Genomic DNA, 14,140 nt, shown 5'->3' on the forward strand with positions numbered 1-14,140 from the left:
TGTGAGTCACATCTTTTTTGGTGATCCTAACACCTGCAAATCATGTAGTCAACAGACACCGCTTGATAGGAGGAAGTATAGGTACAGATAATGGAGGTCTTGACTCATTTGTATTTTCTTAAATAATTATGAGGCAAGGTCATCAATTGAGAATGGAAAGTTGGTGGGTATAAGAGGTGTGAAGAGAAAAGATATGTGAAATTGTCATTATGCAGAATAGAAAAGCAGGCAGACCAGGGACATGAAATAGGATTGCCTGGCCATGTGGAGTGTCATGAAATTGATGGCCATAAGTTTAATGTGAGTAAAGTTGTAAGCTTTGTTTTCCTAGAACTATTCAGACACTTGGGTGCAGGTGTGGAGTAGGTGGGATTAATTGGGATTAATTAGGGGTAAAGCTCTGTCAGATGAGATAAGGAAGGAGGGAAGAAAGAGCTGGGGGAGTTAAAAGTTTTTGCAAAGAAATGATTTTAATAATGAACAAAGAAATATAAACTGGGTAAGGGAATGCTTTATAGTTAGAAAATGATGGTGTACATGGACTAGAGATTTCATTAGGGTCAACGAAGATCTGCGGTGGGAAGTCTAAAGAATCAGTTTCTGGAATTTGAGAATTTGGAGATAGTACAGTTGTTAAAAGCATAGTGAACAGTGTTACCATGGGAGGGAAGGATTATTGGAGGTTGAGGAACTGAGAGTCTACAGTGTTAGACGGATCATTACTGTGAATGTTGATGACATGACAGTTGATAGGAATAGTGGTACAAATAGACTATGAAACAGGTGCTAGAGTCATTCATGAATGAGGGCTGTGACCCAGGGGTTTGACAGATGACAACAACGAGAAGAAGCTACAGTTAAAATCTGCTGGCCCACTTCAATGACTATGGGGCTTCTGTAGGAAGAGAGGTGGGGAGCCACAGTTTGGGAGCCACAATCAAGAGCAAGAGAAGCACCTCTCTACCTCCAGGTCTGAGTTCTATGGCTGATTCAGTTTGGGACATTTGGAGTTTGAAATGTCTGGAGACATTCAGTATTAAATGCCAAGTATGCAGTTGAATATACAAGCCTGGAATTTGGGAGAAAGGTTTAGGGCAGAGATATGAATTTGGTATTTTGAATAGAAATTTATTATTTTGGCCACCTAGCACAATGATCCCTCTCATTTTATGGTGTGGATCTGTCCTTCATTAATTCGCAGCTCATATTATTTGGATGGAGTTACTTCACCCTAAGCCCTTGAGTAGGCCCTGATTGGCTTAATCATTCAACACATTCCACCACCTGGCTACAGTGGTTGTTCTGTGGATGGAAACGACTCACTTTGAGAGTCAGACTTGATATTTTTGTCTAATTGTTGGGAAAAAGAAACTTTCTCTTTCTTATTGCACACTACCCATATGGAATATGAAACTGTATGGGAGTGCTGCAACCATCTTGCGACCACAAGAGGAGAACCTATTCTACCTGAGAATTAAGTCAACACACGGGGGAAGACAGAACAGCCGAGCTGCGAGACGGAGAGAACTAAGTTGTGGGCATAGCATTTGAACTTGATTGATTCCTGTGGCACTGGAGTTTAGTCATTCCTAAGTAGAAATCAGGTTGTATTCACTTATCTATTGTTGCATAATAAACCACCCCAAACTTAGTGTCTTAAAACAAAAACTATTGTTATTTGTCATGATTCTGTGGGTTGACTGGATGGTTTTTCTGACAGGGTTTACTCATGCTGTTGCATTTAGGTATTAGATCTGCTGGGGCTGGGGTTCAGCCGGGACAGCTGGAACAACTGGACATCTCTTTCTACATGGTATTTCATTCCAGGCTTCTTCATGGCGTAGAAGTACCGGGGCAATATTCCAAGAGGTCAAAGCCCTAATGTGCAGCATCTATTAAGCCTTTGCTTGTATCATGTTTGCTGATGTTTCATTGCCCATACCAAGTCATGTGACCAATCCCAGAGTCAGTATGGGAGGGAGAGACACAGGGGTGTGAATACTGAATGGTGTGAATACTGAGAGGTGTCACTCATCAGAGCTGTTACTATAACAGTCTCCCACAACGTGCTTCTACTAATTCTTTGACCCCTTGAAACTCATTCATGGACTAAAAGGGATATATCAATCCCACTTTATCCCACTTTAAAAAAATCTGCTATGCTAATTATCTTACATTTCCCATTCTAGATCAACTCCTCAACATTTTCCACCCTGCTTTGTACTCCAGGAAGCTGACCTTCGATGGGCCACATCAATGAATTTCCTTGTCCTCTGGCTTCCCACTGGTTTGGGCCAACAGGGAGCCCCTGCAGGCAGGCGATTAGGGGAGTGAGTTGCTGTTGGCTTCCACTGAGGGAAGCTTCTCTCAAGGTGGCCGCCCAGTATCTTTTCCCCTTCCCTTGCTCCTTCAGACCTAGGACTGGTAAAGCTCAACTAGGACCAGGGTACTACTTCATTCTTTTGGTTTTCCTACCTTGCCCACCTTGTAAATAGCCGGTTTATTAAAATTTTCTCAAATTATCCATATGTTTCCTATTGGGACCCTGACTAATATTGGCCTGTAAAATCCTATTTTAATGAACTAAATTTAAATGCACTTAAAAGCAAACATACACTCATATACATAGTAAAGAATATCTTTGTCTTATCGGTTTGGCCAAATTGAGTTAATCTTTTTGATTTCTGTACACCAGCTTGACCTTGTGGTTAGTATTTTTAAGAAACCCTATATTCCATTATGAAACATTGTCTGAATGAAAGCTATCTTTCAATATGTCCTCTGGTAGCACCTTACCTCTGCCCATTCTACTGTAGCTTTTCGCAAGGAAATTATAGGCAGTGTTAAATAAGATGTTTGGGCTGGGCGCGGTGGCTCACGCCTGTAATCCCAGCATATTTACACTGGGAGGCTGAGGAGGGAAGATTACTTGAGGCTAGAAGTTCAAGACAGCCTGGGCAAAATAGTGAGAACTTGGCTCTATAAAAAATTTAAAAATTAGCCAGACTTGGTGGTGTGTACCTATAGTCCTAGCTTCTCGGCAGACTGAGGCAGGAGGATTGCTTGAGCCCAGGAATTAGAAGCTGCAGTGAGCTATGATTGTGCTACTGCACTCCAGGCTGAGCAACAGAGACCCTATCTCAAAATAAATAAGATGTTCAGATAATTTTTAAGCACGAATTAGAATGGCTGCAAGCAAATGATTGCTTAGAAACTGGGGAATGCTTATAGTAACTGAATTCTACACCTTTTTGAATTCTATGCCTTGTTGATAAATTTTATGCAATTGTTGTTAGCTATTATTTTATGATAACTTCTGGGACATATACCCTAGAATTGTAAGTCTCTAAAGTAAGGTTTGCAAGCAAATGTTACATAGACGTTTTCACTGTTTAACTTTACAATACATTACCGTGTATTATTTTAAGCTTTGGTTTAGAGAATTTCATAATTCTTCAAATGAGGAACAGATGACAAACAGCTATTATAGATTGCTCAAAGATATTTAAGAGGATTAAATCATGGCTATAGTATTGTGTGTTATTCAAGTAATTTTCTAATACACTAATAAGTTTTGCCAATTATTTTTATCATGCAACCAGTGTGATTATTGACTATATTTTATAAATACTTCATAATTAAAAAGAGTTATAAGCTATTAAGTAGCAAATATCATAAATGAATAATTTCTTTAAAAAAATTAAAGTGAAGTTTGGAATGGACTATGGTGTGTGGCTTCCTAGATATATATTTGTTACTTGACTATTGTCACATTGGTACTTACTTTCCTATAGCAAAGCCATGAATCAAGGAGCCTTTAGGTCAGAAATGTTATTTAATGGCCTGTCATAAAGAGAATTTGCCCTGCTCATATTGTGAGATGATTAGAGCTTGTCAACACTGTTAAAAGATTATTCAGTGAGGGTTTTGAAATAGAAGGAAACTCAGAGTTTCTTTCTGGGAGATGCTTATATATAAGAATAGAAACTGAAACATAACCTTTTAAGAAAGGTACATTGGAAATCAATTTATTTGGAAAGAGTTTCATTAAATCCAAAGATTCATTAACCATGACATACATTATGAATAGACCTTATATACATACTGCATGCCCTGGAGGTAGGCATTTAATATCAGCTATAATTTATACTTCTGTGGCCATTAGAAAATCTCTGTAAGTTAAAATGGACTGAAGAAACACAACCACCAAATACAGTGAATGCAGCTTGATAAATTCTGGTTGAAAAACGTCAGTTAAAAAGACATTTTGAGACAACCGAGAAATTTGAATTTGGACCAGATATTTTATAGTATTAGGATATTGTAATTTTCTTATTAATAAATACATTAATATTGTTTATAGGGGAGAATCTTCTAATTCTTAAAATATACATGTTGAAATATTTAAAGGTGAAGGTTTATGATATCTATACCTTACTTTCAAATTGTTCAGGGCTGGGCACAGTGACTCATGCCTGTAATCCTAGCACTCTGGGAGGCTGAGGCAGGAGGATGGCTTGAGGTCAGGAGCTGGAGACCAGCCTGAGCAAGAGTGAGATCTTGTCTCCACCAAAAATGAAAAAATTAGCTGAGCCTGATGGCACCCGCCTGTAGTCCCAACTACTTGGGAGGCTGAGGCAGGAGGATTGCTTGAGCCCAGGAGTTTGAGGTTGCAGTGAGATATGATGATGCCACTGCACTCTAGCCCAGGTGAGAGAGCACAAGACTCTGTCTCAAAAAACAAAAACAAAAACAAAAACCCAAATGGTTTAGGCAAATATCTATGTATATTCCTATATATATTTTTCACATATTTGCTTTATTTCTATTAATATGTATAATGTATGACAAATTGTTCTGCAATATATATGTGAGATAGATATATATGTATTTATGTATGTACACACAGTGACATATATGTTTATATTTTACCATGTCTCTCTCCCCTCCTTCACACATACACAATAAAGCAAAGCAAATATGGTAAATTATTAACAATTATTGAATCTAGGTGGTACAAATAAGATTATTCACCGAACACACTGATCTATTGAGTCTAGGTGGTGCATAATGAAATGTATTTATTATCTTTTCAACTTTTCTGTATGTTTAAAATGTTTCTATAGGTTTAAAAGTTGGGGAAAAAAAAACCCTATAGGGTGGAGGAATACTTGTGGTAGGGTATAGCAGAAATAGTTATTTGTCTCTCAATATCCATTTTCTTCTTCCTTAGTAACAGAACTCTGAATTTATTTGAGGTGGCAAGGTACCCAGTCAAAAGGCAACATCTCCTACCTTCCCTTAAATCTAAGAGTGGCCATGTGATTAAATTCTAGCCGGTGAGATTTAAGTGGAGATTGTTGAAAGAAATTTTGGGAAGGCCTCTTAAAAGGTGAGGTATTCATCTTTTATCCTTCAGTATTTCTTGTCCTTTTTCCTGCTGCCTGGAATGTGGACACAGTGACTAGAGCTACAGAAAACATCCAGGGTTAAAAGGTAACCTTGAGAATGCCAGCCACACACCAGGATGGTACAGCAGAAAGACAGAAAGCTCTGACGACTGTGGATCCACCGTGCCAACCCTGGACTGCCAAAGTCTGGGTTTCTGTTGTATGTGAGAGAAAGAAATTCTATTTTCTTTAAGGCACTATTATTTAGAGTTTTCTCTTATATATACCTAAAGCTAATCCTAAATGACACAAAGGGAAACCAAACTAACAAGATAAAGATCTTCAACACATATATATAATTCTGAAGAGAATCAGGAAATCTGCTTGAGCAAATCCAAAATCTGGACTGAAAAAGAACGATAGGATAGGCGATAACTTTTTGGTAGTTCAGGGATGCCACGTGGAGACAAAACTGACAGAGATGTTTCTTAGCGTATCTGACGTATTAGGAGCCAGTCTACTGATCTTTATTCAGTTAGAAAAAAAGAAATGGGATAATGCCAATGCAGATCGCACTGTATTTTTTAATACATCAAATTTTTGCCAAGTTTCAGGCAGTTTCTAGTGTTTTCTTCCAGGGATACTTTATGCTTATGTTGTTGTTTCATGTATTGCATGTATATTATAATAAAATCATAAAATACTTTTATTTGTCTTTTACTTAAATGGTAGTACACACTACATGTTCTGCAATTTGTTTCTTGTTAAAATTTAACAATAACTTTTGGAGATCATTTTATATCAATACATAAAATGGTTATTTTTAGAGCTTTAAAGTATTCCATTTTATGAATGGACATTTTATGGATGGACATTTTATTGATGAACATTTAGGTGCTATGATTAACCTTGTATATAACCTTTTATACATGTGCAAGTGTACCCATAGGATAAATTTCTCCAAGTGGAATTGCTGAGTCAAAAGCTATATAGACTTTTAGTGTTGACAGATGTTAAATTGTCCTTCAACATGTCTTTTGCAGGAGTCTTTTGACTGACCTCTCTGCTTTGACTTCACGCCCACAATGCTGCCAGAGGCAGTTTCTAAAATGAAACTCTAACCGGGTTATTCTGATTCTTAAAACTCATCTATGACTCCTAATTACTTAACAGATAAATCCAAACTCCTTGATATGGAACACATAAGCCTCCTTTTTGAGTATTTGCTTATCTGGCCAGACTTACCTCTCCCGTTTCCCCAGGTGCATTTTACACTCCAGTTAAATCAATTCCTGTTTCTCATACAAGCTGTACTTCATGCTTCTGTACCTTAATACATGCTATTTCCTCTGCTCATCCTTCAAAACCTAGTTAAGTTACCTCCTACTCAAATGGAGCAAGATACACTTTGGTTTCTGCTACCATAGTGCCAGGCACATATCTCTAAGATTGCCCAGTCTCTCTGAATAGCAATTACTTGTTCATATTTGTCAATTAAATAGCTATAATGTATAATTGATGACACAAAAATATATAAAAGCAATGCAGTCAGGCAATAAAGAGATCAGTTGAATCCAATCAACCAGGAAGGAAATTAGCTGCAGCCTCAGGTGGGGTAAAATATGCCATCTGCCCAAATGAGAGAGAAGTTATGATGCAAATCGGGTAAACGTGAAATGTGAAAGACACCCAGGGGAAGCTTAAAGCCAATATATCTCCTTTCCTATCTCATACCATTTCCTTTATTTTCATCATTACCAGACTACAGTATTTAATTGATCCTCAGACTAGCCACACTGATCGTACATGTCATGCTCTCTGCTTGGAACTCCCTTTTCTATTTTAGCTACATGGTTAATGTCAGCTCTTGACTAAAAGCCCAGATCAGAGGATAACTTGCCTGGGAAACTGTACCTAGGAAAAGGAAATCATTTCCTCCATTGTAGTACTTCTAAAACTCGAACTTGTTTTTTTTTTCTTTATTCTATTATACCATATTGTAATTTATTTATTTGCATGGCTATTGGCCTTGCCTAGAAGGACCAAGAGCTCTTTGAGGGAAGAATTATGTTCTTTTCATTTCTGTGTCTTCACTGTCTCCTGGACAATGTTTGGCACATAGTAGTTGCTCAATAAATTTTGAGTTTGTTTAGCTGAAATGACTGTATACTCTATTTATCATCTGCAGCATAGTCCAGCAACCAAGTACATGGACTCTGGAGTCAGACTACTGGTTTTCAAAGCAGGCTCTTTTACTTACCAGCTGTGTGACCCTGTAAAAGCTACTGAATCTCTTCAGTGCCTCTATTTCTTCATCTCTATAATGGAGATATTAGTCCCTACCTCATAGGATTTTGGTAAGAATTAAGTAAAATAAGCACGTGCTTTACGAAGTGCTTGGCATACTGTAAGTGCTCATTTAGCATATAGCCTTGCTGTATTAAACACTTATTTTGGTTAATTTTATTAAAAGCAGCACCTAGAGTCCAAGGCATTCCTCAAGTCCTTGGTAGTAATGCCAACTCCAGATTCCTTGCCCTAGACTCTTAGATGTTTTCTACCTCTGCAACCTGGTGTTGATCCTTGGCAACTTTCTTGAATGGATCATTAGTCATTTGGCATATGACCACTTAGAAAAGGAAGCAGCAGTTGATCAGGACCCAGAAGGATTCATTAAGAACTAGTGACGGCAAATTAACATTAATCCCCTTTTTAAGAAAGGATCAGACACATACGTCGGAGAATTCACAGATTGCAAAAAAGGATTTGAAGTGGCTGCATAAATGCATACAGAAAAGAAAAATTGAAAAATACAATCGGAAAAAGGAAATAAGGGTAGGATACTCAATGCAAGTCAGAGGAGATGTTAGTTAATACAACAGTGTACTAGTTTGTTAAGGCTGCCATAACAAAGTATAACAGACTGAGTAGTTTAAACAGCAGAAATGTATTTTCTCATAATTCTGAAGGCTAGAAGTCTGACACCTAGGTCAGCAGGGTTGGTTTCTTCTGAGGCCTCTCTCCTTGGCTTGTAAATGGTTGCCTTCTCGCTATGTCTTCTTACACTCTGTGTCCTAATCTCCTTTTCTTGTAAGGACATCAGTCTTTGGAGTGGGATCCATCCTAATGACCCCATTTTAATTTAATTACCTCTTAAAAGATCCTATCTCCAAATATATTCATAGTCTGAGGTAGTGGGATTTAGAACTTCAATTATATGAATTTTGGGGGGGACACAATTCAACCCATAATACACAGTGATCTATGACATAAGATCGTATTGAATTGCAAAAAGCAAGCCACACCTTTGGTTCTGTATTCTCTAAAAGCAAAAAGAAATGAAAAGCTGGGGAGATAAGATCACTTACAACATTGACAGTATCATCATTCATTTGAGCTAAGACCTAAATGATGATAGTCCACCAGCCACAAGAAGATATAAGGGCTGAGACTTCCAGGCAGAAAGGCCAAAGGCCCTAAAATGGAAAATAATTTGGCATATTTGCAAGACAGGAAGGATCAGTGTCGCTGGAGTGTAATGAAGAAGATATGGGCTAGGTCAGGTAAGTTCATGTAGCTCTTGGTAATGAACTTAGATTTTTATTCTAATTGCTATGAGAAGGGTTTAGAGGGTTTTAAGGTGGGGGCAACATGATGTGACTAATTTTAAACATGTTTTTTGGCTATTAGAATCGGTATATGTACAAAAGGGTGAGAGTGGAAGCAGTGAGACCAGCAGCAAAGTTACTCAAAGTGCTGGCCTGCAAAGACATAAAGAGCTTGCTCCAGAATACAAAACAGCTCAATCTTTCTTTCAAGAAGTCTTGCTGTGAAAAAATGTGTTAGCTCAATTAAATATTGTGCTTCATGAAGTAGTTGATTTTCATTTTGGTGCAAAGTTCTTATTTATTTATTTATTTTTTTTAGACAGAGTGTCACTCTGTTGCCCCGGCTAGAGTGCTGTGGCATCAGCCTAGCTCACAGCAACCTCAAACTCCTGGGCTCAAGCGATCCTTCTGCCTCAGCCTCCCGAGTAGCTGGGACTACAGACATACGTCACCATGCCCGGCTAATTTTTCTAAATATTTTTAGTTGTCCAGCTAATTTCTTTCTAATTTTTAGTAGAGATGGGGTCTCGCTCTTGCTCAGGCTGGTCTCAAACTCCTGAGCTCAAACTATCCTCCCGTCTCGGCCTCCCGGAGTGCTAGGATTACAGGCATGAGCCACCGCGCCTGGCCCAAAGTTCTTATGTTGACACGGATTAAAAACAAGCGGTTCTTGTCTGTGGGTCTCACTTTGACTAAGCTAGGCTGTTGCAGTAGCTGGAGATGACAGTGGCTGGGACTGGGGTGATAAGAGCAGAGATGGTAAGAAGTGAGATGTTAGGGCTCTATCCTGATGATAGAAACAGTAGGACTTGCTCACAAATTTATGGAGGTAGGAGAAAGAGAAATTAAGAATACTTCTCAGCTTTTAAACTTGAGCAACAAGGTAGATGGTGGTGTTTACTGAGTTAGAGAAGAGTGGGAGAGGAGCAGGTTTGAGGGGGAAACTCAGATGTTCTGTTTTGGACATGTCATATTTGAGAAGCCTATGAGGCATCTCAATGGAGATGTTGGGCGGGTAGTCTTGAGTTCCAGAGAGCCGTCAGGGCTTTACATTTTTTAATTGATTTTTTTGAAAAGGCAATTTGTTCCACATGTTTTGAAAATCAAGAAGTAAAATACTATAAGGTGCAAAGTCTTTCTTCCATGCTTGTCTCCCCTCTGTCTAGTTTCTACCTTACTCCTTCCCCTCTTAGTTTTTTATGTATCTTCAAAAGTTTCTTTATGCTTATGTAAGCATATACAAATACACATGCTTGTTTTCATTCCATTTTTATATAAAAATTAATATTTATATATGTTACAGACTAAATGTTTGTGTTCCCCCAAAATCCATATGTCGAAATCCTAACCCTCAATGTGATGGTATTAGGAGGTAGGGCCATTTGGAGGTGTTTTAGTGAGTTTGGGCTGCTATAATAGAATACGATGGTATTCTGGGCAGCTTAAAAAACAAACGTTTATTTCTCACAAGTCCTCTGCTTTACTAGGCCCGGCCTTGGGCTTTCCTGTTGGTCCTTGTTGAATCCAGTTTGAGCAAGAATCCTGTTAAGTCAATTTAGGGAAAATCCCCCACACTTGGTATCTTCTTATTGTATTCTTACTTGGTGAGGAGGGGGAGAGAGAGAGAGAGAGCGAGAAAGAGAGAGAGAGAGAGAGAAAGAGAGAGAGAGAGAGAGAGAGGGTGGGGGAGAGAGAAGATGGCCATCTGCAAATCAGGAAGAGTGCCCTCACCAGACACTACATCTTCTAGAGACTTGCTCTTGAACTTCTCAGCCTCCAGAACTGTGAGAAACAAATGTTTGTTATTTAAGCCATCCAGTTTATAGTATTCTGTCATAGCAGCCCAAACTGACTAAGACAATATATAACATATTGTTCTGCACTTTGCTTTTTTCTCTTAATAGTGTATCTTCAGGGAAGACTGATCCCATTTCTCTGGAAGTCTGTGTCTCTTGAATTAAAAAAAGTGTATCTTGAGATCTTTCTGTAGCAACCTATAGCTTCCTCATTCTTTTATTCAACAGTCACATAGTATTTGATCATATTGTTGGGTTGGCAGTTGTCTGTTCTTGGTTCTTGGTGTGCTTTTGGCCGAAGAATGACCAGACACACCAAAAGCAAGGCAAGCATGAAAGAAAGTTTATTGAGGAAGGGCAAGATACGTTTACAGAGCAAGAGCAAGATATAGATTTACAGAGCAAGAACAAGAAACATTGGCCACAGAAAACAAACGGGCCGCCTGCTGTAACAAGAGGCTCTGGTTATAGTCTGGGGTCTTATTTTATACTGTCTGGATGGGGCCCTCCTTGTGGTTCAGATGTCACCAAGGAACCACCTTGATGGGGGACAATTAATGACATGATGATTAGCCTTAGGTTACTCTAGGTCACTTTTCAGATCCTATCGTGCCCAGGCTGCCTGGCTGGAAGGCTGGCGAATTCCCTGTATTCTTTTGCAGATTGGCAGGGCTCTACCCTTGTCCTTCTTCCCCAGGTGTGGCAATTGCTCAAGGCAGCACCAAGGTGGGGTGCTCACCTTTGTCCCTAGGAGAGCCAGAGATCCTTTGCTATCTATGTAACAATATGACGATATTGTAATTTATTTAACCAGTTTCCTATTGATATAATTAATCATCAGAGGGAAGGTATCACCATTCCAGGTGTTTTTCAATGATTCCAATGCTTGGGTTATCAGAGAGCTCTTTGGGTATCTATTTGCTTGGATCTGTTTTCTCCACCACAGTCTCACTGACCTTCTGCCTTCTTCACCTAGCTCTTTAGCTTCCCTGTCTGGATGCTAGGATGGCAACTTTAGAGTATGCTGGATGGTTTCTTTCCTACCTTTTTAGGTCTATGTTTTAATCTCCTTTTTTAGGCCGTTTCACATCCTCGGTTTACCTGGTTTTGTTCCTCTGCCATGCTGCCATCTTGATCCCTAATTTTTGCTGTACTGTACCTTACCCCACCTCTGTGACAATTTTATCCAAGATTGAGCCCAATTGATCAAAGCCTGTTGCAAGTGAAGCTGAGCCTGGTAAAGTGACCAAATTAATCCCTCTTTTTTAAGTGAAAATAAAGCAATGCAGACATTTCAATTATAGAAATAAACAGAAAGAGAAGAAGGAAAAGTGAAGCCAAAATCCAGGTCAATTACTGGTATTCAAAAACACCCTCAAGCTTTACACTCCTTTGCTAGGCTAAGCACTGCTCCCTAACGTGAGGCCCCTTTAAATTCAACAAGGCGGCCTCAGGCCAAAGATATCCCATTGATCCAATTAACTCTACTTGCTCAACTCTAAGCTTTTATTCTCAACTTTGTGTACTCCACTTTGTTCTCTATTAGGACTTTGCTCAATTCCCTGATGTGTGTTTGAGATGATATTCTATTCTTTTAGAAAGATCCTAACTACCTTTCTTCTCTCTTCCTGGTTTATTGGTTTCTAGTCTCTGGATTCCTGGAATTTTTCTGACTATTGCTTTGTTTTAGTGTCCCTGTAAGCCATAGTTCCTAGTCTTGAATTCTCATCCCTGAGAGGGCAATGCAGTACTCTTCAAATTCACTGCTCTCTTCTAATAACAGCCTATGCAGTTCTGTTTTTCCAGCTGGGTTAACTACTGGGATGCCATTTTATGGCATATCAGAATATATGGAATGTGCTAAAGTAACAACTTTAGTGCTAGGAAGTGAACAAGGCCCAGGGGACGGAAAATTTAACAGATTCAAAGGATTATGATAAAGAAATCTTATAAAAAATTATGTTAGGAGAAACATCAAGGTTTTATACCAACCTTGTTGCAAGGGCAAAAGGCCCCTGTAACAGAGGAAATGAGTAGTCTCCCTTTCCCATAGATATGGAAGGGTAATATTGACAGGGGGGAATATGTAACAGAAGAAATGGCTTGAAAAATGGCAAAAATGTTTTATGTCTCTTTAAAACATCCCTCACTCCTTTTGGAGAGCTACGAGTTGCATCCCTGCCTCAGACCAGTGGTCAGGAGGGGCAGGGGACTCTTCTTTGTTCTTTGTGCCAAAGGAAATGGGATTAATCTGGGTGGAGGTCATGAGATTGTCTTAGTGGGATTGATTAGAACCTTTAAAAACTCTGTACTTCTACTCAGAAGCAGGAGGTTGGTATTTTGAGACGGGAGTCTGCCAACCTCCTCATTTGCTGTCAATTAATAAACTTCTCTTTCCTTCTCCTCAAACCACTTGTCCTCATTCTTCTGATGTGGCCTCAGGATACAAGTGCTGAACTTTCAGTAACATTCCTCATAGGCGCATTCAAAGATTTACTCTCATTAGGACCATTTGATAGGAAAAGAGAATGGTTATATAGTCCTTGGGCTAGCCATATTTAAAAAAATCTGGTTCAAAATCACTAAACTTTTTACTTGGGGTCAACTGGGTGTGGGGAGTGGAGTTTCCTAGAATAAGTCTTTATTTTTTTTTTAAATGAAGACACAATATAAATTGAGCATTTATATGTACCAGGCACTGTCAAAAGACAAAACTATAACAAATATAGTTTAAAGACCTTAACTGGCTTTTATTGGTGATTCAACAATTGGACAACACCTCACTCTATAGGATAGAGTGAGTGTTCTGATGAACTGAGTAGGAGAGGCTGGTTTTATAGACAGAAAAGAACTGAGGAAAGCAGAAACAAAAACAAAAAACAGATTGATCATTTCAAAGTTACTTTTATTGTAAAGATTAAAGCACAGGGACTTCCTTATCATGCCAGCTAAAACTGGCCTTGGGGATTTGGCTGTTATCCCTCTTTGGATTTCTCAGAAGGTCTGATAAAGATCTCAGTGGCTTGGTAGCATGGAACTTCAGCATAAGTAACCTCATTTTGGTTTGGTCTGTTGGTCCTAGTGCAGGAGCTCAGTCCAAACCTATCACCTTATATAAATTTTATTTAACAATTCCTTTCTTTTGGTCATGCTCTCACATAAGTGAGAAACTTAGGGCATCAGTGCTTCACTCAGTCATCATCATTTTGAGCTTCAGCCTCAACACCTCATTCTTAGGTTATGGTGTTATCATTATGATGCATTTTTTTGGAGTTTTCATCATGGCTGGAGAGAGACCATTTAGCATTCAGCAGATGGTTGCATATAGATATTTCAGACTTTTTGG

The sequence above is a fragment of the Propithecus coquereli genome, unplaced genomic scaffold (assembly GCF_000956105.1).
Source record: "Propithecus coquereli isolate 6110/MARCELLA unplaced genomic scaffold, Pcoq_1.0 Scaffold127, whole genome shotgun sequence".
Taxonomy (NCBI): Eukaryota; Metazoa; Chordata; class Mammalia; order Primates; family Indriidae; genus Propithecus; species Propithecus coquereli.